The 27,489-nt window shown below is 56.0% G+C and overlaps 1 protein-coding gene across 1 annotated transcript in view; it reads left to right on the top strand.

Moving 5' to 3' along the window:
• PTPRC (protein tyrosine phosphatase receptor type C) overlaps positions 1-27,489 on the top strand; it is a 179,273-nt gene that overhangs the window by 73,330 nt on the left and 78,454 nt on the right. The window lies entirely within an intron of this gene.

Consider the following 27,489-nt stretch of genomic DNA (forward strand, 5'->3'; position numbering starts at 1 on the left):
TACAGCATAGAGAGAGTGCTGATATGTTACCGCATAGCGAGAGTGCTGATATGTTAGCGCATAGAGAGAGTGCTGATATGTTACAGCATAGAGAGAGTGCTGATATGTTACAGCATAGAGAGAGTGCTGATATGTTACAGCATAGCGAGAGTGCTGATATGTTACAGCATAGAGAGAGTGCTGATATGTTACCGCATAGAGAGAGTGCTGATATGTTACAGCATAGCGAGAGTGCTGATATGTTACAGCATAGCGAGAGTGCTGATATGTTAGCGCATAGAGAGAGTGCTGATATGTTAGCGCATAGAGAGAGTGCTGATATGTTACAGCATAGCGAGAGTGCTGATATGTTACAGCATAGAGAGAGTGCTGATATGTTACAGCATAGAGAGAGTGCTGATATGTTACAGCATAGAGAGAGTGCTGATATGTTACAGCATAGCGAGAGTGCTGATATGTTACAGCATAGAGAGAGAGCTGATATGTTACAGCATAGAGAGAGTGCTGATATGTTACAGCATAGAGAGAGAGCTGATATGTTACAGCATAGCGAGAGTGCTGATATGTTACAGCATAGAGAGAGTGCTGATATGTTACAGCATAGAGAGAGAGCTGATATGTTACAGCATAGCGAGAGTGCTGATATGTTACAGCATAGAGAGTGCTGATATGTTACAGCATAGCGAGAGTGCTGATATGTTACCGCATAGAGAGAGTGCTGATATGTTACAGCATAGAGAGTGCTGATATGTTACAGCATAGCGAGAGTGCTGATATGTTACAGCATAGAGAGAGTGCTGATATGTTACAGCATAGAGAGAGTGCTGATATGTTACAGCATAGCGAGAGTGCTGATATGTTACAGCATAGAGAGTGCTGATATGTTACAGCATAGCGAGAGTGCTGATATGTTACAGCATAGCGAGAGTGCTGATATGTTACAGCATAGAGAGAGTGCTGATATGTTACAGCATAGAGAGAGTGCTGATATGTTACAGCATAGCGAGAGTGCTGATATGTTACAGCATAGAGAGTGCTGATATGTTACAGCATAGCGAGAGTGCTGATATGTTACAGCATAGAGAGAGTGCTGATATGTTACAGCATAGCGAGAGTGCTGATATGTTACAGCATAGAGAGTGCTGATATGTTACAGCATAGCGAGAGTGCTGATATGTTACAGCATAGAGAGAGTGCTGATATGTTACAGCATAGCGAGAGTGCTGATATGTTACAGCATAGAGAGAGTGCTGATATGTTACAGCATAGAGAGAGTGCTGATATGTTACAGCATAGCGAGAGTGCTGATATGTTACTGCATAGAGAGAGTGCTGATATGTTACAGCATAGCGAGAGTGCTGATATGTTACAGCATAGAGAGTGCTGATATGTTACAGCATAGCGAGAGTGCTGATATGTTACAGCATAGAGAGAGTGCTGATATGTTACAGCATAGCGAGAGTGCTGATATGTTACAGCATAGAGAGAGTGCTGATATGTTACAGCATAGAGAGAGTGCTGATATGTTACAGCATAGAGAGAGTGCTGATATGTTACAGCATAGAGAGAGAGCTGATATGTTACAGCATAGAGAGAGTGCTGATATGTTACAGCATAGAGAGAGTGCTGATATGTTACAGCATAGAGAGAGTGCTGATATGTTACCGCATAGAGAGAGAGCTGATATGTTAGCGCATAGAGAGAGTGCTGATATGTTACAGCATAGAGAGAGTGCTGATATGTTACCGCATAGAGAGAGTGCTGATATGTTACAGCATAGAGAGAGTGCTGATATGTTACCCTCAGTGTGACGTGTGGTGCTGTGTAGAGCTGGAGATGTTGCAGTGCATTGATGATATATATAACTCCTCCTATATAACTTCTCCTATTACCCCATATAACCGCTCCCTATAACTCCTCCTATTACCCCATATAACCGCTCCCTATAACTCCTCCTATTACCCCATATAACCGCTCCCTATAACTCCTCCTATTACCCCATATAACCGCTCCCTATAACTCCTCCTATTACCCCATATAACCGCTCCCTATAACTCCTCCTATTACCCCATATAAGCGCTCACTATAACTCCTCCTATTACCCCATATAACGTCCCCCTATAACTCCTCCTATTACCCCATATAATCCCTCCCTATAACTACTCCTATTACCCCATATAACTCCATATAAGTCCTCAACTCCAGCCCTCAAGACCCCCAAACAGATCAGGTTTTCAGGATGTCCCTGCTTCAGCACAGGTGGCTCAATCAGTGATTAAGCCACCTGTGCTGAAGCAGGGACATCCTTAAAACTTGACCTGTTGGGGGGTCTTGAGGACTGGAGTTGAGAACTCCCTGTCAGTTCCCTGGTGGCGTATGAGGTACGTCCTCAGGGATTATTCATTTTCTAGGGGTGCGATTGGGCAGACTGCTTTAGTTGAGCACTCAACCCAAACGAAATGGAGGTGGACCTTCCTCCGATTCAGTTTCAGCATCCGGGGCCTGGCCGCTACGGCATTGCCCGTGGGGCGATCAAGGGACCCGGGCACTGTAAGGTCTCACAGTTCATGGGCGCCACTGGATGGAAATGATTCGTAGCGTCAACTGGCAAAAGTGTTTTTTAATAGGGTCCTAGGGTCCATTGAAGTCTGCGTCTACCTGCGCCATTTTCCGGCCTGCCCGCGACGAAAAGTGGGATTGATGGAGCGAGTGGGAGGAGTTAGGGGCGGGGTCACATTTGCATATCGGCGCAGGTTAACTTACGAAGAAACGTGCCGCTTGCAATGCTGCTTCTCTTGGGGGTTTTTGCCGTTGGTTTGCTCAGCCCCCTGAAACGCGCCGGGAGTCTCTTTTTGAGCCGGGAACGCAGCAAATGCCACAACCGCAGAAATAACCTTAATAAATATGATGCGTTTTTTGCTGTACACTGAACTCTGGAGGTTTTACTCACTATACCTTTTATTGTGTCTGGTTAAAACCAAATACAGAGCCCTTATATTATTTACAACCGAAACGAGTGTGTCAGACAGCGCGCATCGCAGAGTGGGGGTCACTTTTGTTGTTTTTTTAATTATTTTACGTTTTTCAGTTACATATTTTTTTTCCGTTTCCTAATTGTTTGACTGATTGAGTGTTTTTTCATGATTTTTATTATTTTATTTAACGCCACTGATGAAAAATTTGTGTAATGGTCGAAAGTTCAAGCACGTTTTCTTCAAAAAACGCACAATTGAACCCAAATACCATATGGGCCTGAATATAGTGCTTTTCCCTAATAAAGTCCTTCCGAAACCTGTACTCGTATTATACGCGCAGCCTGACACCTTTTATTCTTCATGTAGGACACCTTCAAAACGTTAGGGTCGTATTATGTGCCAGGCCGTGCCATATTCGCGCAAGTACGGTATTTGCAATCTTGTCAATTAAAAAAAGGATAAGATCATTTAAGGGGCAAAGTGTACTAATGGCAGTGACATGGTTAAGGGGTCAGTCTCTTCTAGGGGCAAAGTGTACTAATGGCAGTGACATGGTTAAGGGGTCAGTCCCTCCTAGGGGCAAAGTGTACTAATGGCAGTGACATGGTTAAGGGGTCAGTCCCTCCTAGGGGCAAAGTGTACTAATGGCAGTGACATGGTTAAGGGGTCAGTCCCTCCTAGGGGCAAAGTGTACTAATGGCAGTGACATGGTTAAGGGGTCAGTCCCTCCTAGGAGCAAAGTGTACTAATGGCAGTGACATGGTTAAGGGGTCAGTCTCTTCTAGGGGCAAAGTGTACTAATGGCAGTGACATGGTTAAGGGGTCAGTCCCTCCTAGGGGCAAAGTGTACTAATGGCAGTGACATGGTTAAGGGGTCAGTCCCTCCTAGGGGCAAAGTGTACTAATGGCAGAGACATGGTTAAGGGGTCAGTCCCTCCTAGGGGCAAAGTGTACTAATGGCAGTGACATGGTAAAGGGGTCAGTCCCTCCTAGGGGCAAAGTGTACTAATGGCAGTGATATGGTTAAGGGGTCAGTCCCTCCTAGGGGCAAAGTGTACTAATGGCAGTGACATGGTTACGGGGTCAGTCCCTCCTAGGGGCAAAGTGTACTAATGGCAGTGACATGTTTAAGGTGTCAGTCCCTCCTAGGGGCAAAGTGTACTAATGGCAGTGACATGGTTAAGGTGTCAGTCCCTCCTAGGGGCAAAGTGTACTAATGGCAGTGACATGGTTAAGGGGTCAGTCCCTCCTAGGAGCAAAGTTTACTAATGATAGTGACATGGTTAAGGGGTCAGTCCCTCCTAGGGACAAAGTGTACTAATGGCAGTGACATGTTTAAGGGGTCAGTACCTCCTAGGGGTACTAATGGCAGTGACATGTTTAACGGGTCAGTCCCTCCTAGGGACAAAGTGTACTAATGGCAGTGACATGGTTAAGGGATCAGTCCCTCCGAGGAGCAAAGTGTACTAATGGTAGTGACATGTTTAAGGGGTCAGTCCCTCCTAGGGGCAAAGTGTACTAATGGCAGTGACATGGTTAAGGGGTCAGTCCCTCCTAGGGACGAAGTGTACTAATGCAGTGACATGTTTAAGGGGTCAGTACCTCCTAGGGGCAAAGTGTACTAATGGCAGTGACATGGTTAAGGGGTCAGTCCCTCCTAGGGACAAAGTGTACTAATGGCAGTGACATGTTTAAGGGGTCAGTACCTCCTAGGGGTACTAATGGCAGTGACATGTTTAACGGGTCAGTCCCTCCTAGGGGCAAAGTGTACTAATGGCAGTGACATGGTTAAGGGATCAGTCCCTCCGAGGAGCAAAGTGTACTAATGGTAGTGACATGTTTAATGGGTCAGTCCCTCATAGGGGCAAAGTGTACTAATGGCAGTGACATGGTTAAGGGATCAGTCCCTCCTAGGGGCAAAGTGTACTAATGGCAGTGACATGGTTAATGGGTCAGTCCTTCCTAGGAGCAAAGTGTACTAATGGCAGTGACATGTATAAGGGGTCAGTCCCTCCTAGGGGTACTAATGGCAGTGACATGTTTAGGGAGTCAGTCCCTCCTAGGGGTACTAATGGCAGTGACATGTATAAGGGGTCAGTCCCTCCTAGGGGCAAAGTGTACTAATGACAGTGATATGTTTAAGGGGTCAGTCCCTCCTAGGGGCAAAGTGTACTAATGGCAGTGACATGTTTAAGGGATCAGTCCCTCCTAGGAGCAAAGTGTACTAATGGCAGTGACATGGTTAAGGGGTCAGTCCCTCCTAGGGGCAAAGTGTACTAATGGCAGTGACATGGTTAAGGGGTCAGTCCCTCCTAGGGGCAAAGTGTACTAATGGCAGTGACATGGTTAAGGGGTCAGTCCCTCCTAGGGGCAAAGTGTACTAATGGCAGTGACATGGTTAAGGGGTCAGTCCCTCCTAGGGGCAAAGTGTACTAATGGCAGTGACCTGGTTAAGGGGTCAGTCCCTCCTAGGGGCAAAGTGTACTAATGGCAGTGACATGGTTAAGGGGTCAGTCCCTCCTAGGGGCAAAGTGTACTAATGGCAGTGACATGGTTAAGGGGTCAGTCCCTCCTAGGGGCAAAGTGTACTAATGGCAGTGACATGGTTAAGGGGTCGGTCCCTCCTAGAGGCAAAGTGTACTAATGGCAGTGACATGGTTAAGGGGTCAGTCCCTCCTAGGGGCAAAGTGTACTAATGGCAGTGACATGGTTAAGGGATCCGTCCCTCCTAGGGGCAAAGTGTACTAATGGCAGTGACAGGGTTAAGGGGTCCGTCCCTCCTAGGGGCAAAGTGTACTAATGGCAGTGACATGGTTAAGGGGTCAGTCCCTCCTAGGGGCAAAGTGTACTAATGGCAGTGACATGGTTAAGGGATCCGTCCCTCCTAGGGGCAAAGTGTACTAATGGCAGTGACATGGTTAAGGGGTCAGTCCCTCCTAGGGACAAAGTGTACTAATGGCAGTGACATGTTTAAGGGGTCAGTACCTCCTAAGAGCAAAGTGTACTAATGGCAGTGACATGGTTAACGGGTCAGTCCCTCCTAGGGGCAAAGTGTACTAATGGCAGTGACATGGTTAAGGGATCAGTCCCTCCGAGGAGCAAAGTGTACTAATGGTAGTGACATGTTTAATGGGTCAGTCCCTCATAGGGGCAAAGTGTACTAATGGCAGTGACATGGTTAAGGGATCAGTCCCTCCTAGGGGCAAAGTGTACTAATGGCAGTGACATGGTTAATGGGTCAGTCCTTCCTAGGAGCAAAGTGTACTAATGGCAGTGACATGTATAAGGGGTCAGTCCCTCCTAGGGGTACTAATGGCAGTGACATGTTTAGGGAGTCAGTCCCTCCTAGGGGTACTAATGGCAGTGACATGTATAAGGGGTCAGTCCCTCCTAGGGGCAAAGTGTACTAATGACAGTGATATGTTTAAGGGGTCAGTCCCTCCTAGGGGCAAAGTGTACTAATGGCAGTGACATGTTTAAGGGATCAGTCCCTCCTAGGAGTAAAGTGTACTAATGGCAGTGACATGGTTAAGGGGTCAGTCCCTCCTAGGGGCAAAGTGTACTAATGGCAGTGACATGGTTAAGGGGTCAGTCCCTCCTAGGGGCAAAGTGTACTAATGGCAGTGACATGGTTAAGGGGTCAGTCCCTCCTAGGGGCAAAGTGTACTAATGGCAGTGACATGGTTAAGGGGTCAGTCCCTCCTAGGGGCAAAGTGTACTAATGGCAGTGACATGGTTAAGGGGTCAGTCCCTCCTAGGGGCAAAGTGTACTAATGGCAGTGACATGGTTAAGGGGTCAGTCCCTCCTAGGGGCAAAGTGTACTAATGGCAGTGACATGGTTAAGGGGTCAGTCCCTCCTAGGGGCAAAGTGTACTAATGGCAGTGACATGGTTAAGGGGTCGGTCCCTCCTAGGGGCAAAGTGTACTAATGGCAGTGACATGGTTAAGGGATCCGTCCCTCCTAGGGGCAAAGTGTACTAATGGCAGTGACAGGGTTAAGGGGTCCGTCCCTCCTAGGGGCAAAGTGTACTAATGGCAGTGACAGGGTTAAGGGGTCCGTCCCTCCTAGGGGCAAAGTGTACTAATGGCAGTGACATGGTTAAGGGATCCGTCCCTCCTAGGGGCAAAGTGTACTAATGGCAGTGACAGGGTTAAGGGGTCAGTCCCTCCTAGGGGCAAAGTGTACTAATGGCAGTGACATGGTTAAGGGGTCAGTCCCTCCTAGGGGCAAAGTGTACTAATGGCAGTGACATGGTTAAGGGGTCGGTCCCTCCTAGGGGCAAAGTGTACTAATGGCAGGGACGTGACTATGGGGTCAGTACCTCCTAGGGGCAAAGTGTACTAATGGCAGTGACATGGTTAAGGGGTCAGTCCCCCCTAGGGGCATAGTGTACTAATGGCAGTGACATGGTTAAGGGGTCAGTCCCTCCTAGGGGCAAAGTGTACTAATGGCAGTGACATGGTTAAGGGATCAGTCCCTCCTAGGGGCAAAGTGTACTAATGGCAGTGACATGGTTAAGGGGCCAGTCCCTCCTAGGGGCAAAGTGTACTAATGGCAGTGACATGGTTAAGGGATCAGTCCCTCCTAGGAGCAAAGTGTACTAATGGCAGTGACATGGTTAAGGGGCCAGTCCCTCCTAGGAGCAAAGTGTACTAATGGCAGTGACATGGTTAAGGGGCCAGTCCCTCCTAGGAGCAAAGTGTACTAATGGCAGTGACATGGTTAAGGGGCCAGTCCCTCCTAGGAGCAAAGTGTACTAATGGCAGTGACATGTTTAAGGGGCCAGTCCCTCCTAGGAGCAAAGTGTACTAATGGCAGTGACTGTGGCTTTAGGGGGAAGCCACATTTTGCTGGCCTGCAATACCAATCCTGTTGCAAAAAAAAAAATTGTGGAATACTTTGAAATAAATACACCCCCCTCCCCCCCAACACACACAGTACAGTAATGGGCAAAATTATAAAATGATTTGCCCATTATAAAACATTAGCCAGCCAGCATAAATAAAGTAAATTAGTTCAAAAGGATGTGATGTCACTTTAAGGGATGATGTCACATCCTTTTGAACTAATGTAACCTATCACATGGTACAGCAACCAATGGGATTGTCTTCGATCCCATTGGCTGTAATACCATGTGATATTGCCATGTGGTTTTAAGGATGTGACGTACCTCCCTTGGAAATGATGTCACATCCTTAAAAAAAAAAGTGGCGGGCACATGATACAGCGTCCAATCAGATTGTATCTGGGCGACCTGAGGACCCCCAGACACCCGCGGCCTCTGGTATCAATCATATGGGGGTAGAGGAAGTGGGTATTAGTGTTTTTAATGTTAATTGTGGGTTGCGGGAGTGGGTGAAGGGGGTATTAGTCCTTGGCGGGTGGGGTTAACCCCTTCATTGCCTTGGCGGTTAGCTGCTAAGGTAATGACGTTGCCTGTAAATGCATTTTTATTGCCTGGGATTCATGCCGGGGTCTCCAGTGCTGAATTTAATGGGTATCAGCTCCGGAGACCCCCGACATCAATCCGATGCATAAAAAAGCATTTTTTTCTAAGTCCTTTCTCGCCGCCACTCAGCAGCTTCTCACAGCCTCACGCCAACTTTTCCGGGCGAGAGGATTTGGATAGAAACTCGCCATTCTAGAGCCGCGATAGGCTTTGATAACCTAACCGCGGCTACTAGAATTGCACGAGTTTCAGAATCTGCTGATAAGTGGCTTATCGCCGCTCACCTGGCGATCTTTTTTTGACGGGTGAAAGAATTGTCGATTCAGCCCTTTATCGCCCACTTATCGAGGCTTTCTGAATAGCAGTAGGCATTTTGGCCAATAATTGCTCAATAAGTGGCTTAACGAGGCTTATACAGTAGCATAGGCCCCTCAGTCTTGGACTGGAGTTGAGCACCCCTATTCTATAGGACAAATGAGTGAGACATTGGTGTCAGCCATGTTGTGACTCTCTGATCTGCATGGAGCTGGGACTGTGAGGCAGTGAGGGTGTGCGGGGACATCCTGCAGAGAGAGATCTGCATGGAGCTGGGACTGTGAGGCAGTGAGGGTGTGCGGGGACATCCTGCAGAGAGAGATCTGCATGGAGCTGGGACTGTGAGGGAGTGAGGGAGTGCGGGACATCCTGCAGAGAGAGCTGCATGGAGCTGGGACTGTGAGGCAGTGTGGGAGTGCGGGGACATCCTGCAGAGAGAGATCTGCATGGAGCTGGGACTGTGAGGCAGTGAGGGAGTGAGGGAGTGCAGGGACATCCTGCAGAGAGAGATCTGCATGGAGCTGGGACAGTGAGGGTGTGCGGGGACATCCTGCAGAGAGAGAGCTGCATGGAGCTGGGACTGTGAGGCAGTGAGGGAGTGCGGGGACATCCTGCAGAGAGACCTGCATGGAGCTGGGACTGTGAGGCAGTGAGGGAGTGCGGGGACATCCTGCAGGGAGAGAGCTGCATGGAGCTGGGACTGTGAGGCAGTGAGGGAGTGTGGGGACATCCTCCAGAGAGAGATCTGCATGGAGCTGGGACTGTGAGGCAGTGTGGGAGTGCGGGGACATCCTGCAGAGAGAGATCTGCATGGAGCTGGGACTGTGAGGCAGTGAGGGAGTGCGGGGACATCCTGCAGGGAGATATCTGCATGGAGCTGGGACTGTGAGGCAGTGTGGGAGTGCGGGGACATCCTGCAGAGAGAGATCTGCATGGAGCTGGGACTGTGAGGCAGTGAGGGTGTGCAGGGACATCCTGCAGAGAGAGATCTGCATGGAGCTGGGACTGTGAGGCAGTGAGGGAGTGCGGGGACATCCTGCAGAGAGAGATCTGCATGGAGCTGGGACTGTGAGGCAGTGAGGGTGTGCGGGGACATCCTGCAGAGAGAGATCTGCATGGAGCAGGGACTGTGAGGCAGTGAGGGTGTGCGGGGACATCCTGCAGAGAGAGATCTGCATGGAGCTGGGGCTGTGAGGCAGTGAGGGTGTGCGGGGACATCCTGCAGGGAGAGATCTGCATGGAGCTGGGACTGTGAGGCAGTGAGGGTGTGCGGGACATCCTGCAGGGAGAGATCTGCATGGAGCTGGGACTGTGAGGCAGTGAGGGTGTGCGGGGACATCCTGCAGAGAGAGATCTGCATGGAGCAGGGACTGTGAGGCAGTGAGGGTGTGCGGGGACATCCTGCAGAGAGAGATCTGCATGGAGCTGGGGCTGTGAGGCAGTGAGGGTGTGCGGGGACATCCTGCAGGGAGAGATCTGCATGGAGCTGGCACTGTGAGGCAGTGAGGGTGTGCGGGGACATCCTGCAGGGAGAGATCTGCATGGAGCTGGGACTGTGAGGCAGTGAGGGAGTGCGGGGACATCCTGCAGAGAGAGAGCTGCATGGAGCTGGCACTGTGAGGCAGTGAGGGAGTGCGGGGACATCCTGCAGAGAGAGATCTGCATGGAGCTGGGACTGTGAGGCAGTGAGGTGTGCAGGGACATCCTGCAGAGAGAGATCTGCATGGAGCTGGGACTGTGAGGCAGTGAGGGAGTGCGGAGACATCCTGCAGAGAGAGATCTGCATGGAGCAGGGACTGTGAGGCAGTGAGGGTGTGCAGGGACATCCTGCAGAGAGAGATCTGCATGGAGCTGGGGCTGTGAGGCAGTGAGGGTGTGCGGGGACATCCTGCAGGGAGAGATCTGCATGGAGCTGGGACTGTGAGGCAGTGAGGGTGTGCGGGGACATCCTGCAGGGAGAGATCTGCATGGAGCTGGGGCTGTGAGGCAGTGAGGGTGTGCGGGGACATCCTGCAGGGAGAGATCTGCATGGAGCTGGGACTGTGAGGCAGTGAGGGTGTGCGGGGACATCCTGCAGAGAGAGATCTGCATGGAGCTGGGACTGTGAGGCAGTGAGGATGTGCAGGGACATCCTGCAGAGAGAGATCTGCATGGAGCTGGGACTGTGAGGCAGTGAGGGTGTGCAGGGACATCCTGCAGAGAGAGATCTGCATGGAGCTGGGGCTGTGAGGCAGTGAGGGAGTGCGGGGACATCCTGCAGAGAGAGATCTGCATGGAGCTGGGACTGTGAGGCAGTGAGGGAGTGCGGGGACATCCTGCAGAGAGAGATCTGCATGGAGCTGGGACTGTGAGGCAGTGAGGGAGTGCGGGGACATCCTGCAGAGAGAGATCTGCATGGAGCTGGGACTGTGAGGCAGTGAGGGTGTGCGGGGACATCCTGCAGAGAGAGATCTGCATGGAGCAGGGACTGTGAGGCAGTGAGGGTGTGCAGGGACATCCTGCAGAGAGAGATCTGCATGGAGCTGGGGCTGTGAGGCAGTGAGGGTGTGCGGGGACATCCTGCAGGGAGAGATCTGCATGGAGCTGGGACTGTGAGGCAGTGAGGGTGTGCAGGGACATCCTGCAGAGAGAGATCTGCATGGAGCTGGGGCTGTGAGGCAGTGAGGTTGTGCGGGGACATCCTGCAGGGAGAGATCTGCATGGAGCTGGGACTGTGAGGCAGTGAGGGTGTGCGGGGACATCCTGCAGGGAGAGATCTGCATGGAGCTGGGGCTGTGAGGCAGTGAGGGTGTGCGGGGACATCCTGCAGAGAGACCTGCATGGAGCTGGGACTGTGAGGCAGTGTGGGTGTGCGGGGACATCCTGCAGAGAGACCTGCATGGAGCTGGGACTGTGAGGCAGTGTGGGTGTGCGGGGACATCCTGCAGAGAGACCTGCATGGAGCTGGGACTGTGAGGCAGTGAGGGAGTGCGGGGACATCCTGCAGAGAGAGATCTGCATGGAGCTGGGACTGTGAGGCAGTGAGGGTGTGCGGGACATCCTGCAGGGAGAGATCTGCATGGAGCTGGGACTGTGAGGCAGTGAGGGTGTGCGGGGACATCCTGCAGGGAGAGATCTGCATGGAGCTGGGGCTGTGAGGCAGTGAGGGAGTGCGGGGACATCCTGCAGAGAGAGATCTGCATGGAGCTGGGACTGTGAGGCAGTGAGGGAGTGCGGGGACATCCTGCAGAGAGAGATCTGCATGGAGCTGGGACTGTGAGGCAGTGAGGGAGTGCGGGGACATCCTGCAGAGAGAGATCTGCATGGAGCTGGGACTGTGAGGCAGTGAGGGAGTGCGGGGACATCCTGCAGAGAGAGATCTGCATGGAGCTGGGACTGTGAGGCAGTGAGGGAGTGCGGGGACATCCTGCAGAGAGAGATCTGCATGGAGCTGGGACTGTGAGGCAGTGAGGGAGTGCGGGGACATCCTGCAGAGAGACCTGCATGGAGCTGGGACTGTGAGGCAGTGAGGGTGTGCGGGGACATCCTGCAGAGAGAGATCTGCATGGAGCTGGGACTGTGAGGCAGTGAGGGTGTGCGGGGACATCCTGCAGGGAGAGATCTGCATGGAGCTGGGACTGTGAGGCAGTGAGGGTGTGCGGGGACATCCTGCAGAGAGAGATCTGCATGGAGCTGGGACTGTGAGGCAGTGAGGGTGTGCGGGGACATCCTGCAGAGAGAGATCTGCATGGAGCTGGGACTGTGAGGCAGTGAGGGTGTGCGGGGACATCCTGCAGGGAGAGATCTGCATGGAGCTGGGACTGTGAGGCAGTGAGGGAGTGCGGGGACATCCTGCAGAGAGAGATCTGCATGGAGCTGGGACTGTGAGGCAGTGAGGGAGTGCGGGCCCATCCTGCAGAGAGAGATCTGCATGGAGCTGGGACTGTGAGGCAGTGAGGGTGTGCGGGGACATCCTGCAGAGAGAGATCTGCATGGAGCTGGGACTGTGAGGCAGTGAGGGAGTGCGGGGACATCCTGCAGGGAGAGATCTGCATGGAGCTGGGACTGTGAGGCAGTGAGGGAGTGCGGGGACATCCTGCAGAGAGAGATCTGCATGGAGCTGGGACTGTGAGGCAGTGAGGGAGTGCGGGGACATCCTGCAGAGAGACCTGCATGGAGCTGGCACTGTGAGGCAGTGAGGGTGTGCAGGGACATCCTGCAGAGAGAGAGCTGCATGGAGCTGGGACTGTGAGGCAGTGAGGGAGTGCGGGGACATCCTGCAGAGAGAGATCTGCATGGAGCTGGGACTGTGAGGCAGTGAGGGAGTGCGGGGACATCCTGCAGAGAGAGAGCTGCATGGAGCTGGGACTGTGAGGCAGTGAGGGAGTGCGGGGACATCCTGCAGAGAGAGATCTGCATGGAGCTGGGACTGTGAGGCAGTGAGGGAGTGCGGGGACATCCTGCAGAGAGAGATCTGCATGGAGCTGGGACTGTGAGGCAGTGAGGGAGTGCGGGGACATCCTGCAGAGAGAGATCTGCATGGAGCTGGGACTGTGAGGCAGTGAGGGAGTGCGGGGACATCCTGCAGAGAGAGATCTGCATGGAGCTGGGACTGTGAGGCAGTGAGGGAGTGCGGGGACATCCTGCAGAGAGAGATCTGCATGGAGCTGGGACTGTGAGGCAGTGAGGGAGTGCGGGGACATCCTGCAGAGAGAGATCTGCATGGAGCTGGGACTGTGAGGCAGTGAGGGAGTGCGGGGACATCCTGCAGAGAGACCTGCATGGAGCTGGCACTGTGAGGCAGTGAGGGTGTGCATGGACATCCTGCAGAGAGAGAGCTGCATGGAGCTGGGACTGTGAGGCAGTGAGGGAGTGCGGGGACATCCTGCAGAGAGAGATCTGCATGTAGCTGGGACTGTGAGGCAGTTAGGGAGTGCGGGGACATCCTGCAGAGAGAGAGCTGCATGGAGCTGGGACTGTGAGGCAGTGAGGGAGTGCGGGGACATCCTGCAGAGAGAGATCTGCATGGAGCTGGGACTGTGAGGCAGTGAGGGAGTGCGGGGACATCCTGCAGAGAGAGATCTGCATGGAGCTGGGACTGTGAGGCAGTGAGGGAGTGCGGGGACATCCTGCAGAGAGAGATCTGCATGGAGCTGGGACTGTGAGGCAGTGAGGGAGTGAGGGGACATCCTGCAGAGAGAGATCTGCATGGAGCTGGGACTGTGAGGCAGTGAGGGAGTGCGGGGACATCCTGCAGAGAGAGATCTGCATGGAGCTGGGACTGTGAGGCAGTGAGGGAGTGCGGGGACATCCTGCAGAGAGAGATCTGCATGGAGCTGGGACTGTGAGGCAGTGAGGGAGTGCGGGGACATCCTGCAGAGAGAGATCTGCATGGTGCTGGGACTGTGAGGCAGTGAGGGAGTGCGGGCCCATCCTGCAGAGAGAGATCTGCATGGAGCTGGGACTGTGAGGCAGTGAGGGAGTGCGGGGACATCCTGCAGAGAGAGATCTGCATGGAGCTGGGACTGTGAGGCAGTGAGGGAGTGCGGGGACATCCTGCAGAGAGAGATCTGCATGGAGCTGGGACTGTGAGGCAGTGAGGGAGTGCGGGGACATCCTGCAGAGAGACCTGCATGGAGCTGGCACTGTGAGGCAGTGAGGGTGTGCAGGGACATCCTGCAGAGAGAGAGCTGCATGGAGCTGGGACTGTGAGGCAGTGAGGGAGTGCGGGGACATCCTGCAGAGAGAGATCTGCATGGAGCTGGGACTGTGAGGCAGTGAGGGTGTGCGGGGACATCCTGCAGAGAGAGATCTGCATGGAGCTGGGACTGTGAGGCAGTGAGGGTGTGTGGGGACATCCTGCAGAGAGAGATCTGCATGGAGCTGGGACTGTGAGGCAGTGAGGGAGTGCGGGGACATCCTGCAGAGAGAGATCTGCATGGAGCTGGGACTGTGAGGCAGTGAGGGTGTGCGGGGACATCCTGCAGAGAGAGATCTGCATGGAGCTGGGACTGTGAGGCAGTGAGGGAGTGCGGGGACATCCTGCAGGGAGAGAGCTGCATGGAGCTGGCACTGTGAGGCAGTGAGTGTGTGCGGGGACATCCTGCAGGGAGAGATCTGCATGGAGCTGGGACTGTGAGGCAGTGAGGGTGTGCGGGGACATCCTGCAGGGAGAGATCTGCATGGAGCTGGGACTGTGAGGCAGTGAGGGAGTGCGGGGACATCCTGCAGAGAGAGATCTGCATGGAGCTGGCACTGTGAGGCAGTGAGGGTGTGCGGGGACATCCTGCAGAGAGAGATCTGCATGGAGCTGGGACTGTGAGGCAGTGAGGGTGTGCGGGGACATCCTGCAGAGAGAGATCTGCATGGAGCTGGGACTGTGAGGCAGTGAGGGTGTGCGGGGACATCCTGCAGAGAGAGATCTGCATGGAGCTGGGACTGTGAGGCAGTGAGGGTGTGCGGGGACATCCTGCAGAGAGAGATCTGCATGGAGCTGGGACTGTGAGGCAGTGAGGGTGTGCGGGGACATCCTGCAGAGAGAGATCTGCATGGAGCTGGGACTGTGAGGCAGTGAGGGTGTGCGGGGACATCCTGCAGAGAGAGATCTGCATGGAGCTGGGACTGTGAGGCAGTGAGGGTGTGCGGGGACATCCTGCAGAGAGAGATCTGCATGGAGCTGGGACTGTGAGGCAGTGAGGGTGTGCGGGGACATCCTGCAGAGAGAGATCTGCATGGAGCTGGGACTGTGAGGCAGTGTGGGTGTGCGGGGACATCCTGCAGAGAGAGATCTGCATGGAGCTGGGACTGTGAGGCAGTGAGGGAGTGCGGGGACATCCTGCAGAGAGAGATCTGCATGGAGCTGGGACTGTGAGGCAGTGAGGGTGTGCGGGGACATCCTGCAGAGAGAGATCTGCATGGAGCTGGGACTGTGAGGCAGTGAGGGTGTGCGGGGACATCCTGCAGAGAGAGATCTGCATGGAGCTGGGACTGTGAGGCAGTGAGGGAGTGCGGGGACATCCTGCAGAGAGAGATCTGCATGGAGCTGGGACTGTGAGGCAGTGAGGGAGTGCGGGGACATCCTGCAGGGAGATCTGCATGGAGCTGGGACTGTGAGGCAGTGAGGGTGTGCGGGGACATCCTGCAGAGAGAGATCTGCATGGAGCTGGGACTGTGAGGCAGTGAGGGAGTGCGGGGACATCCTGCAGGGAGAGATCTGCATGGAGCTGGGACTGTGAGGCAGTGAGGGAGTGCGGAGACATCCTGCAGAGAGAGATCTGCATGGAGCTGGGGCTGTGAGGCAGTGAGGGTGTGCGGGGACATCCTGCAGAGAGAGATCTGCATGGAGCTGGGACTGTGAGGCAGTGAGGATGTGCAGGGACATCCTGCAGAGAGAGATCTGCATGGAGCTGGGACTGTGAGGCAGGGAGGGAGTGCGGGCACATCCTACAGAGAGAGATCTGCATGGAGCTGGGACTGTGAGGCAGTGAGGGTGTGCGGGGACATCCTGCAGAGAGAAATCTGCATGGAGCTGGGACTGTGAGGCAGTGAGGGAGTGCGGGGACATCCTGCAGAGAGAAATCTGCATGGAGCTGGGACTGTGAGGCAGTGAGGGTGTGCAGGAACATCCTGCAGAGAGAGATCTGCATGGAGCTGGGACTGTGAGGCAGTGAGGGAGTGCGGGGACATCCTGCAGAGAGAGATCTGCATGGAGCTGGGACTGTGAGGCAGTGAGGGAGTGCGGGGACATCCTGCAGAGAGAGATCTGCATGGAGCTGGGACTGTGAGGCAGTGAGGGAGTGCGGGGACATCCTGCAGAGAGAGATCTGCATGGAGCTGGGACTGTGAGGCAGTGAGGGAGTGCGGGCCCATCCTGCAGAGAGAGACCTGCATGGAGCTGGGACTGTGAGGCAGTGAGGGAGTGCGGGGACATCCTGCAGAGAGAGATCTGCATGGAGCTGGGACTGTGAGGCAGTGAGGGTGTGCGGGGACATCCTGCAGAGAGAGAGCTGCATGGAGCTGGGACTGTGAGGCAGTGAGGGAGTGCGGGGACATCCTGCAGAGAGAGACCTGCATGGAGCTGGGACTGTGAGGCAGTGAGGGTGTGCGGAGACATCCTGCAGAGAGAGATCTGCATGGAGCTGGGACTGTGAGGCAGTGTGGGAGTGCGGGGACATCCTGCAGAGAGAGATCTGCATGGAGCTGGGACTGTGAGGGAGTGAGGGAGTGCGGGGACATCCTGCAGAGAGAGATCTGCATGGAGCTGGGACTGTGAGGCAGTGAGGGAGTGCGGGGACATCCTGCAGAGAGAGATCTGCATGGAGCTGGGACTGTGAGGGAGTGCGGGGACATCCTGCAGAGAGAGATCTGCATGGAGCTGGGACTGTGAGGCAGTGAGGGAGTGCGGAGACATCCTGCAGAGAGAGATCTGCATGGAGCTGGGGCTGTGAGGCAGTGAGGGTGTGCGGGGACATCCTGCAGAGAGAGAGCTGCATGGAGCTGGGACTGTGAGGCAGTGAGGGTGTGCGGAGACATCCTGCAGGGAGAGATCTGCATGGAGCTGGGACTGTGAGGCAGTGAGGGTGTGCAGGGACATCCTGCAGAGAGAGATCTGCATGGAGCTGGGACTGTGAGGCAGTGAGGGAGTGCGGGGACATCCTGCAGGGAGAGATCTGCATGGAGCTGGGACTGTGAGGCAGTGAGGGTGTGCGGGGACATCCTGCAGGGAGAGATCTGCATGGAGCTGGGACTGTGAGGCAGTGAGGGTGTGCGGGGACATTCTGCAGAGAGAGATGTGCATGGAGCTGGGGCAGTGAGGGAGTGCGGGTGTGCGGGGACATCCTGCAGAGAGAGATCTGCATGGAGCTGGGACTGTGAGGCAGTGAGGGTGTGCGGGGACATCCTGCAGAGAGAGATCTGCATGGAGCTGGGACTGTGAGGCAGTGAGGGTGTGCGGGGACATCCTGCAGAGAGAGATCTGCATGGAGCTGGGACTGTGAGGCAGTGAGGGTGTGCGGGGACATCCTGCAGAGAGAGATCTGCATGGAGCTGGGAATGTGAGGCAGTGAGGGTGTGCGGGGACATCCTGCAGAGAGAGATCTGCATGGAGCTGGGACTGTGAGGCAGTGAGGGAGTGCGGAGACATCCTGCAGAGAGAGATCTGCATGGAGCTGGGACTGTGAGGCAGTGAGGGTGTGCGGGGACATCCTGCAGAGAGAGACCTGCATGGAGCTGGGACTGTGAGGCAGTGAGGGTGTGCGGGACATCCTGCAGGGAGAGATCTGCATGGAGCTGGGACTGTGAGGCAGTGAGGGAGTGCGGGGACATCCTGCAGAGAGAGATCTGCATAAAGCTGGGACTGTGAGGCAGTGAGGGAGTGCGGGGACATCCTGCAGGGAGAGATCTGCATGGAGCTGGGACTGTGAGGCAGTGAGGGTGTGCGGGGACATCCTGCAGAGAGAGATCTGCATGGAGCTGGGACTGTGAGGCAGTGAGGGTGTGCGGGGACATCCTGCAGGGAGAGATCTGCATGGAGCTGGGACTGTGAGGCAGTGAGGGAGTGCGGGGACATCCTGCAGAGAGAGATCTGCATGTAGTTGGGGCTGTGAGGCAGTGAGGGAGTGCGGGGACATCCTGCAGAGAGAGATCTGCATGGAGCTGGGACTGTGAGGCAGTGAGGGTGTGCGGGGACATCCTGCAGAGAGAGATCTGCATGGAGTTGGGAATGTGAGGCAGTGAGGGTGTGCGGGGACATCCTGCAGAGAGAGATCTGCATGGAGCTGGGACTGTGAGGCAGTGAGGGAGTGCGGGACATCCTGCAGGGAGAGATCTGCATGGAGCTGGGACTGTGAGGCAGTGAGGGTGTGCGGGGACATCCTGCAGAGAGAGATCTGCATGGAGCTGGGAATGTGAGGCAGTGAGGGTGTGCGGGGACATCCTGCAGAGAGAGATCTGCATGGAGCTGGGAATGTGAGGCAGTGAGGGAGTGCGGGGACATCCTGCAGAGAGAGATCTGCATGGAGCTGGGACTGTGAGGCAGTGAGGGAGTGCGGGACATCCTGCAGGGAGAGATCTGCATGGAGCTGGGACTGTGAGGCAGTGAGGGTGTGCGGGGACATCCTGCAGAGAGAGATCTGCATGGAGCTGGGACTGTGAGGCAGTGAGGGTGTGCGGGGACATCCTGCAGAGAGAGATCTGCATGGAGCTTGGACTGTGAGGCAGTGAGGGTGTGCGGGCCCATCCTGCAGAGAGAGATCTGCATGGAGCTGGGACTGTGAGGCAGTGAGGGTGTGCGGGGACATCCTGCAGAGAGAGATCTGCATGGAGCTGGGACTGTGAGGCAGTGAGGGTGTGCGGGGACATCCTGCAGAGAGAGATCTGCATGGAGCTTGGACTGTGAGGCAGTGAGGGTGTGCGGGCCCATCCTGCAGAGAGAGATCTGCATGGAGCTGGGACTGTGAGGCAGTGCGGGTGTGCGGGGACATCCTGCAGAGAGAGATCTGCATGGAGCTGGGACTGTGAGGCAGTGAGGGAGTGCGGGGACATCCTGCAGAGAGAGATCTGCATGGAGCTGGGACTGTGAGGCAGTGAGGGTGTGCGGGGACATCCTGCAGAGAGAGATCTGCATGGAGCTTGGACTGTGAGGCAGTGAGGGAGTGCGGGGACATCCTGCAGAGAGAGATCTGCATGGAGCTGGGACTGTGAGGCAGTGAGGGAGTGCGGGGACATCCTGCAGAGAGAGATCTGCATGGAGCTGGGACTGTGAGGCAGTGAGGGTGCGCGGGGACATCCTGCAGGGAGAGATCTGCATGGAGCTGGGACTGTGAGGCAGTGAGGGTGTGCGGGGACATCCTGCAGGGAGAGATCTGCATGGAGCTGGGACTGTGAGGCAGTGAGGGTGTGCGGGGACATCCTGCAGAGAGAGATCTGCATGGAGCTGGGACTGTGAGGCAGTGAGGGTGTGCGGGGACATCCTGCAGAGAGAGATCTGCATGGAGCTGGGACTGTGAGGCAGTGAGGGAGTGCGGGGACATCCTGCAGAGAGAGATCTGCATGGAGCTGGGACTGTGAGGCAGTGAGGGTGTGCGGGACATCCTGCAGGGAGAGATCTGCATGGAGCTGGGACTGTGAGGCAGTGAGGGAGTGCGGGGACATCCTGCAGGGAGAGATCTGCATGGAGCTGGGACTGTGAGGCAGTGAGGGAGTGCGGGGACATCCTGCAGAGAGAGATCTGCATGGAGTTGGGGCTGTGAGGCAGTGAGGGAGTGCGGGGACATCCTGCAGAGAGAGATCTGCATGGAGCTGGGACTGTGAGGCAGTGAGGGTGTGCGGGGACATCCTGCAGAGAGAGATCTGCATGGAGCTGGGAATGTGAGGCAGTGAGGGTGTGCGGGGACATCCTGCAGAGAGAGATCTGCATGGAGCTGGGACTGTGAGGCAGTGAGGGAGTGCGGGACATCCTGCAGGGAGAGATCTGCATGGAGCTGGGACTGTGAGGCAGTGAGGGAGTGCGGGGACATCCTGCAGAGAGAGATCTGCATGGAGCTTGGACTGTGAGGCAGTGAGGGAGTGCGGGGACATCCTGGAGAGAGAGATCTGCATGGAGCTGGGACTGTGAGGCAGTGAGGGTGTGCGGGACATCCTGCAGAGAGAGATCTGCATGGAGCTGGGACTGTGAGGCAGTGAGGGTGTGCGGGGACATCCTGCAGAGAGAGATCTGCATGGAGCTGGGACTGTGAGGCAGTGAGGGAGTGCGGGACATCCTGCAGAGAGAGATCTGCATGGAGCTAGGACTGTGAGGCAGTGAGGGTGTGCGGGGACATCCTGCAGAGAGAGATCTGCATGGAGCTTGGACTGTGAGGCAGTGAGGGAGTGCGGGGACATCCTGCAGAGAGAGATCTGCATGGAGCTGGGACTGTGAGGCAGTGAGGGAGTGCGGGGACATCCTGCAGAGAGAGATCTGCATGGAGCTGGGACTGTGAGGCAGTGAGGGTGCGCGGGGACATCCTGCAGGGAGAGATCTGCATGGAGCTGGGACTGTGAGGCAGTGAGGGTGTGCGGGGACATCCTGCAGGGAGAGATCTGCATGGAGCTGGGACTGTGAGGCAGTGAGGGTGTGCGGGGACATCCTTACAGAGAGAGATCTGCATGGAGCTGGGACTGTGAGGCAGTGAGGGAGTGCGGGGACATCCTGCAGAGAGAGATCTGCATGGAGCTGGGACTGTGAGGCAGTGAGGGTGTGCGGGACATCCTGCAGGGAGAGATCTGCATGGAGCTGGGACTGTGAGGCAGTGAGGGAGTGCGGGGACATCCTGCAGAGAGAGATCTGCATGGAGCTGGGACTGTGAGGCAGTGAGGGTGTGCGGGGACATCCTGCAGAGAGAGATCTGCATGGAGCTGGGACTGTGAGGCAGTGAGGGTGTGCGGGACATCCTGCAGGGAGAGATCTGCATGGAGCTGGGACTGTGAGGCAGTGAGGGAGTGCGGGGACATCCTGCAGAGAGAGATCTGCATGGAGCTGGGACTGTGAGGCAGTGAGGGAGTGCGGGGACATCCTGCAGAGAGAGACCTGCATGGAGCTGGGACTGTGAGGCAGTGAGGGAGTGCGGGGACATCCTGCAGAGAGACATCTGCATGGAGCTGGGACTGTGAGGCAGTGAGGGAGTGCGGGGACATCCTGCAGGGAGATCTGCATGGAGCTGGGACTGTGAGGCAGTGAGGGAGTGCGGAGACATCCTGCAGAGAGAGATCTGCATGGAGCTGGGACTGTGAGGCAGTGAGGGAGTGCGGGGACATCCTGCAGAGAGAGATCTGCATGGAGCTGGGACTGTGAGGCAGTGAGGGAGTGCGGGGACATCCTGCAGGGAGATCTGCATGGAGCTGGGACTGTGAGGCAGTGAGGGTGTGCGGGGACATCCTGCAGAGAGAGATCTGCATGGAGCTGGGACTGTGAGGCAGTGAGGGAGTGCGGAGACATCCTGCCGAGAGAGATCTGCATGGAGCTGGGACTGTGAGGCAGTGAGGGAGTGCGGGGACATCCTGCAGGGAGAGATCTGCATGGAGCTGGGACTGTGAGGCAGTGAGGGTGTGCGGGGACATCCTGCAGAGAGAGATCTGCATGGAGCTGGGACTGTGAGGCAGTGAGGGAGTGCGGGGACATCCTGCAGAGAGAGATCTGCATGGAGCTGGGACTGTGAGGCAGTGAGGGAGTGCGGGGACATCCTGCAGAGAGAGATCTGCATGGAGCTGGGACTGTGAGGCAGTGAGGGAGTGCGGGGACATCCTGCAGAGAGAGATCTGCATGGAGCTGGGACTGTGAGGCAGTGAGGGTGTGCGGGGACATCCTGCAGAGAGAGATCTGCATGGAGCTGGGACTGTGAGGCAGTGAGGGTGTGCAGGGACATCCTGCAGAGAGAGATCTGCATGGAGCTGGGACTGTGAGGCAGTGAGGGAGTGCGGAGACATCCTGCAGAGAGAGATCTGCATGGAGCTGGGACTGTGAGGCAGTGAGGGAGTGCGGGGACATCCTGCAGAGAGAGACCTGCATGGAGCTGGGAATGTGAGGCAGTGAGGGTGTGCGGGGACATCCTGCAGAGAGAGATCTGCATGGAGCTGGGACTGTGAGGCAGTGAGGGTGTGCGGGGACATCCTGCAGAGAGAGATCTGCATGGAGCTGGGACTGTGAGGCAGTGAGGGTGTGCGGGGACATCCTGCAGGGAGAGACCTGCATGGAGCTGGGAATGTGAGGCAGTGAGGGTGTGCGGGGACATCCTGCAGAGAGAGATCTGCATGGAGCTGGGGCTGTGAGGCAGTGAGGGAGTGCGGGGACATCCTGCAGAGAGAGATCTGCATGGAGCTGGGACTGTGAGGCAGTGAGGGAGTGCGGGGACATCCTGCAGAGAGAGACCTGCATGGAGCTGGGAATGTGAGGCAGTGAGGGTGTGCGGGGACATCCTGCAGAGAGAGATCTGCATGGAGCTGGGACTGTGAGGCAGTGAGGGTGTGCGGGGACATCCTGCAGAGAGAGATCTGCATGGAGCTGGGACTGTGAGGCAGTGAGGGAGTGCGGGGACATCCTGCAGAGAGAGACCTGCATGGAGCTGGGAATGTGAGGCAGTGAGGGAGTGCGGGGACATCCTGCAGAGAGAGAGCTGCATGGAGCTGGGACTGTGAGGCAGTGAGGGAGTGCGGGGACATCCTGCAGGGAGAGATCTGTATGGAGCTGGGGCTGTGAGGCAGTGAGGGAGTGCGGGGACATCCTGCAGAGAGAGATCTGCATGGAGCTGGGACTATGAGGCAGTGAGGGAGTGCGGGGATATCCTGCAGAGAGAGATCTGCATGGAGCTGGGACTGTGAGGCAGTGAGGGAGTGCGGGGACATCCTGCAGAGAGAGATCTGCATGGAGCTGGGACTGTGAGGCAGTGAGGGAGTGCAGGGACATCCTGCAGAGAGAGATCTGCATGGAGCTGGGACTGTGAGGCAGTGAGGGAGTGCGGGGACATCCTGCAGAGAGAGATCTGCATGGAGCTGGGACTGTGAGGCAGTGAGGGAGTGCGGGGACATCCTGCAGAGAGAGATCTGCATGGAGCTGGGACTGTGAGGCAGTGAGGGTGTGCGGGGACATCCTGCAGAGAGACCTGCATGGAGCTGGGACTGTGAGGCAGTGAGGGAGTGCGGGGACATCCTGCAGAGAGAGATCTGCATGGAGCTGGGGCTGTGAGGCAGTGAGGGAGTGCGGGGACATCCTGCAGAGAGAGATCTGCATGGAGCTGGGGCTGTGAGGCAGTGAGGGAGTGCGGAGACATCCTGCAGAGAGAGATCTGCATGGAGCTGGGACTGTGAGGCAGTGAGGGAGTGCGGAGACATCCTGCAGAGAGAGATCTGCATGGAGCTGGGGCTGTGAGGCAGTGAGGGTGTGCGGGGACATCCTGCAGAGAGAGATCTGCATGGAGCTGGGACTGTGAGGCAGTGAGGGAGTGCGGGGACATCTTGCAGAGAGAGATCTGCATGGAGCTGGGACTGTGAGGCAGTGAGGGTGTGCGGGGACATCCTGCAGAGAGAGATCTGCATGGAGCTGGGACTGTGAGGCAGTGAGGGTGTGCGGGGACATCCTGCAGGGAGATATCTGCATGGAGCTGGGACTGTGAGGCAGTGAGGGAGTGCGGGGACATCCTGCAGGGAGATATCTGCATGGAGCTGGGACTGTGAGGCAGTGAGGGAGTGCGGGGACATCCTGCAGAGAGAGATCTGCATAAAGCTGGGACTGTGAGGCAGTGAGGGAGTGCGGGGACATCCTGCAGAGAGAGATCTGCATGGAGCTGGGACTGTGAGGCAGTGAGGGTGTGCGGGGACATCCTACAGAGAGAGATCTGCATGGAGCAGGGACTGTGAGGCAGTGAGGGAGTGCGGGGACATCCTGCAGAGAGAGATCTGCATGAAGCTGGGGCTGTGAGGCAGTGAGGGAGTGCGGGGACATCCTGCAGAGAGAGATCTGCATGGAGCTGGGACAGTGAGGGTGTGCGGAGATATCCTGCAGAGAGAGATCTGCATGGAGCTGGGACAGTGAGGGTGTGCGGAGATATCCTGCAGAGAGAGATCTGCATGGAGCTGGGACAGTGAGGGTGTGCGGAGATATCCTGCAGAGAGAGATCTGCATGGAGCTGGGACTGTGAGGCAGTGAGGGTGTGCGGAGACATCCTGCAGAGAGAGATCTGCATGGAGCTGGGATTGTGAGGCAGTGAGGGAGTGCGGGGACATCCTGCAGAGAGAGATCTGCATGGAGCTGGGGCTGTGAGGCAGTGAAGATGTGCGGAGACATCCTGCAGAGAGATCTGCATGGAGCTGGGGCTGTGAGGCAGTGAGGGTGTGCGGGGACATCCTGCAGAGAGAGATCTGCATGGAGCTGGGACTGTGAGGCAGTGAGGGAGTGCGGGGACATCCTGCAGAGAGAGATCTGCATGGAGCTGGGACTGTGAGGCCGTGAGGGAGTGCGGGGACATCCTGCAGGGAGAACTGCATGGAGCTGGGACTGTGAGGCAGTGAGGGTGTGCGGGGCATCCTGCAGAGAGAGATCTGCATGGAGCTGGGGCTATGAGGCAGTGAGGGTGTGCGGGGACATCCTGCAGGGAGATCTGCATGGAGCTGGGGCTATGAGGCAGTGAGGGTGTGCGGGGACATCCTGCAGGGAGATCTGCATGGAGCTGGGGCTATGAGGCAGTGAGGGTGTGCGGGGACATCCTGCAGGGAGATCTGCATGGAGCTGGGGCTGTGAGGCAGTGAGGGAGTGCGGGGACATCCTGCAGGGAGAGATCTGCATGGAGCAGGGACTGTGAGGCAGTGAAGATGTGCGGAGACATCCTGCAGAGAGAGATCTGCATGGAGCTGGGGCTGTGAGGCAGTGAAGATGTGCGGAGACATCCTGCAGAGAGAGATCTGCATGGAGCTGGGGCTGTGAGGCAGTGAAGATGTGCGGAGACATCCTGCAGAGAGAGATCTGCATGGAGCTGGGGCTGTGAGGCAGTGAGGGTGTGCGGGGACATCCTGCAGAGAGAGTTCTGCATGGAGCTGGGGCTGTGAGGCAGTGAAGATGTGCGGAGACATCCTGCAGAGAGAGAGCTGCATGGAGCTGGGACTGTGAGGCAGTGAGGGAGTGCGGGGACATCCTGCAGGGAGATCTGCATGGAGCTGGGGCTGTGAGGCAGTGAGGGTGTGCGGGGACATCCTGCAGGGAGATCTGCATGGAGCTGGGACTGTGAGGCATGAGGGAGTGCGGGGACATCCTGCAGAGAGAGATCTGCATGGAGCTGGGACTGTGAGGCAGTGAGGGTGTGCAGGGACATCCTGCAGAGAGAGATCTGCATGGAGCTGGGGCTGTGAGGCAGTGAGGGAGTGCGGGGACATCCTGCAGGGAGATCTGCATGGAGCAGGGACTGTGAGGCAGTGAGGGAGTGCGGGGACATCCTGCAGAGAGAGATCTGCATGGAGCTGGGACTGTGAGGCAGTGAGGGAGTGCGGGGACATCCTGCAGAGAGAGATCTGCATGGAGCTGGGACTGTGAGGCAGTGAGGGAGTGCGGGGACATCCTGCAGGGAGATCTGCATGGAGCTGGGACTGTGTGAGGCTTTGCTTGCACAGCCAGCCACCGAATGGGATCTGCAGCTGCCTGACAGAGCGCTGGAGAGGGGAGTGATGTGGTGAGCTGCAGCACAGTGAGGAAAGCGCAGGGAAACCCCACAGGCGCTATCGTCTCCATCTAACACAGTGATTTTCAACCGGGGTTCTGCTTGCACCCCTCAGGGGTTCTGCGGCCGCAGGGAGGGAGAGTGGGGATAACTCTCCCAGCTGTGCCAGGGCCAGCGGCACCTGAGCTCAGCAGCCTGGGCTATCTTTCCTTTCTCTGCTTGTGCCGTCAACTTCTGGCAACAGGACTAGAGCGCGTAGGTGCGTTCGTGTGGTCCTGTTACTGTTTGTCTAGCCTGCAATAAACCAGACCTTATTGCTATTTGGAGTGCGCGCTTTTTTCCTACTTTCTGGTAAAGCTGGGAGCTGGATTCGTCTGGCAGTGCTGCCCGTCATCTGCAACTGTTCTACTGCATTTACCTCTGGATGTACTGCACGCCCCTGATGTCTGGGATGTCCATAGAAGCACACAGGTAAAGGGCCGCAGGGCCCTGTCATATATATATATATATGGATACCTGTGCAACTTTATTTCCTGATTTGTTTAAGCTTGGTTGGGTGTTTATTACTGTGTTTAATCTGTGGTGGTCAAGTGGACTCCACTAGACACATACTGTATCCCTTCCTATTGTATATCTACTCAATTCTCCTGGACACTCCATTGTCATCTGGATTATTATTATTATTATTATATACTATGGATGGAATTCTCTCTAATTTTTGTAGTGTAACCCTGTTCCCTCCCCCCCCCCCCCAGTCTCTACGGGAGTGTGAGGGATGCATGGGGGTGGGTTACAGGTGTGGTGGTGCGTACCTGTGAGGAACAGGAGGGCCTGAGCTTCCCGCGATGTTGTGGGGGAGCCAGGACCGGGCTTCTGGGGTGGTAGCCTCCATATTATCTCAGTGGTGCAGCGCCTCCATCTTCTATACTCCCAGGGTAATGGGACAGGACCGGTATAGAAGAACCCCTCGGGTCCCAGGGTTATACTCTCCAAATCACACACAGTCTTTACGGGTACAGAACAGTCTCTTTATTTGACAGAGCAACGATATCCCAACGACAAGGCTTCCAGCAGCCACAATACAATCGCCAGTACAGGGTACAACCCGCTCCACTCCCACGACCTCCTCCTCTCCACTTCCACGACCTCCTCCTCTCCTTCCCTCCAAGTCACTTGGCCGACAGGATGGTCTGAGCTAGGGCTGCAATACCCCGTGGCCCACCCCCGAGGTTAGCCTCGGGGTGGGTCTTGAATTCTCTTCCCATCACCCCTGGCAGCGGGGTGAGGGCATTGGTCCACCAGTCTATGATTCTATCAGCTCTACTTACAGACGCTGATCAGTTTGGTTCCTCTCGCTCTCATCCGGCACTCTGCGCCGGGGAGCCCGTAGCCGCCAGATACTCCTCGGACCGTTCCGCAGGAGTCGGGGCTCACGGCCTAATACTCAGCAGCTGTAGACCCTTGGTCTCTCTGCTCGCTCGAACTCTTCATTAAAGGACCATCAGTCAGATAAAGGAACATAGCACACAGCAAGGACGAAGAACAACACTCACTCACCCGAGTGGGCTGCTAAATATAGAGCTAGCCCCTCC

The sequence above is a fragment of the Ascaphus truei genome, chromosome 10 (assembly GCF_040206685.1).
Source record: "Ascaphus truei isolate aAscTru1 chromosome 10, aAscTru1.hap1, whole genome shotgun sequence".
NCBI lineage: Eukaryota > Metazoa > Chordata > Amphibia > Anura > Ascaphidae > Ascaphus > Ascaphus truei.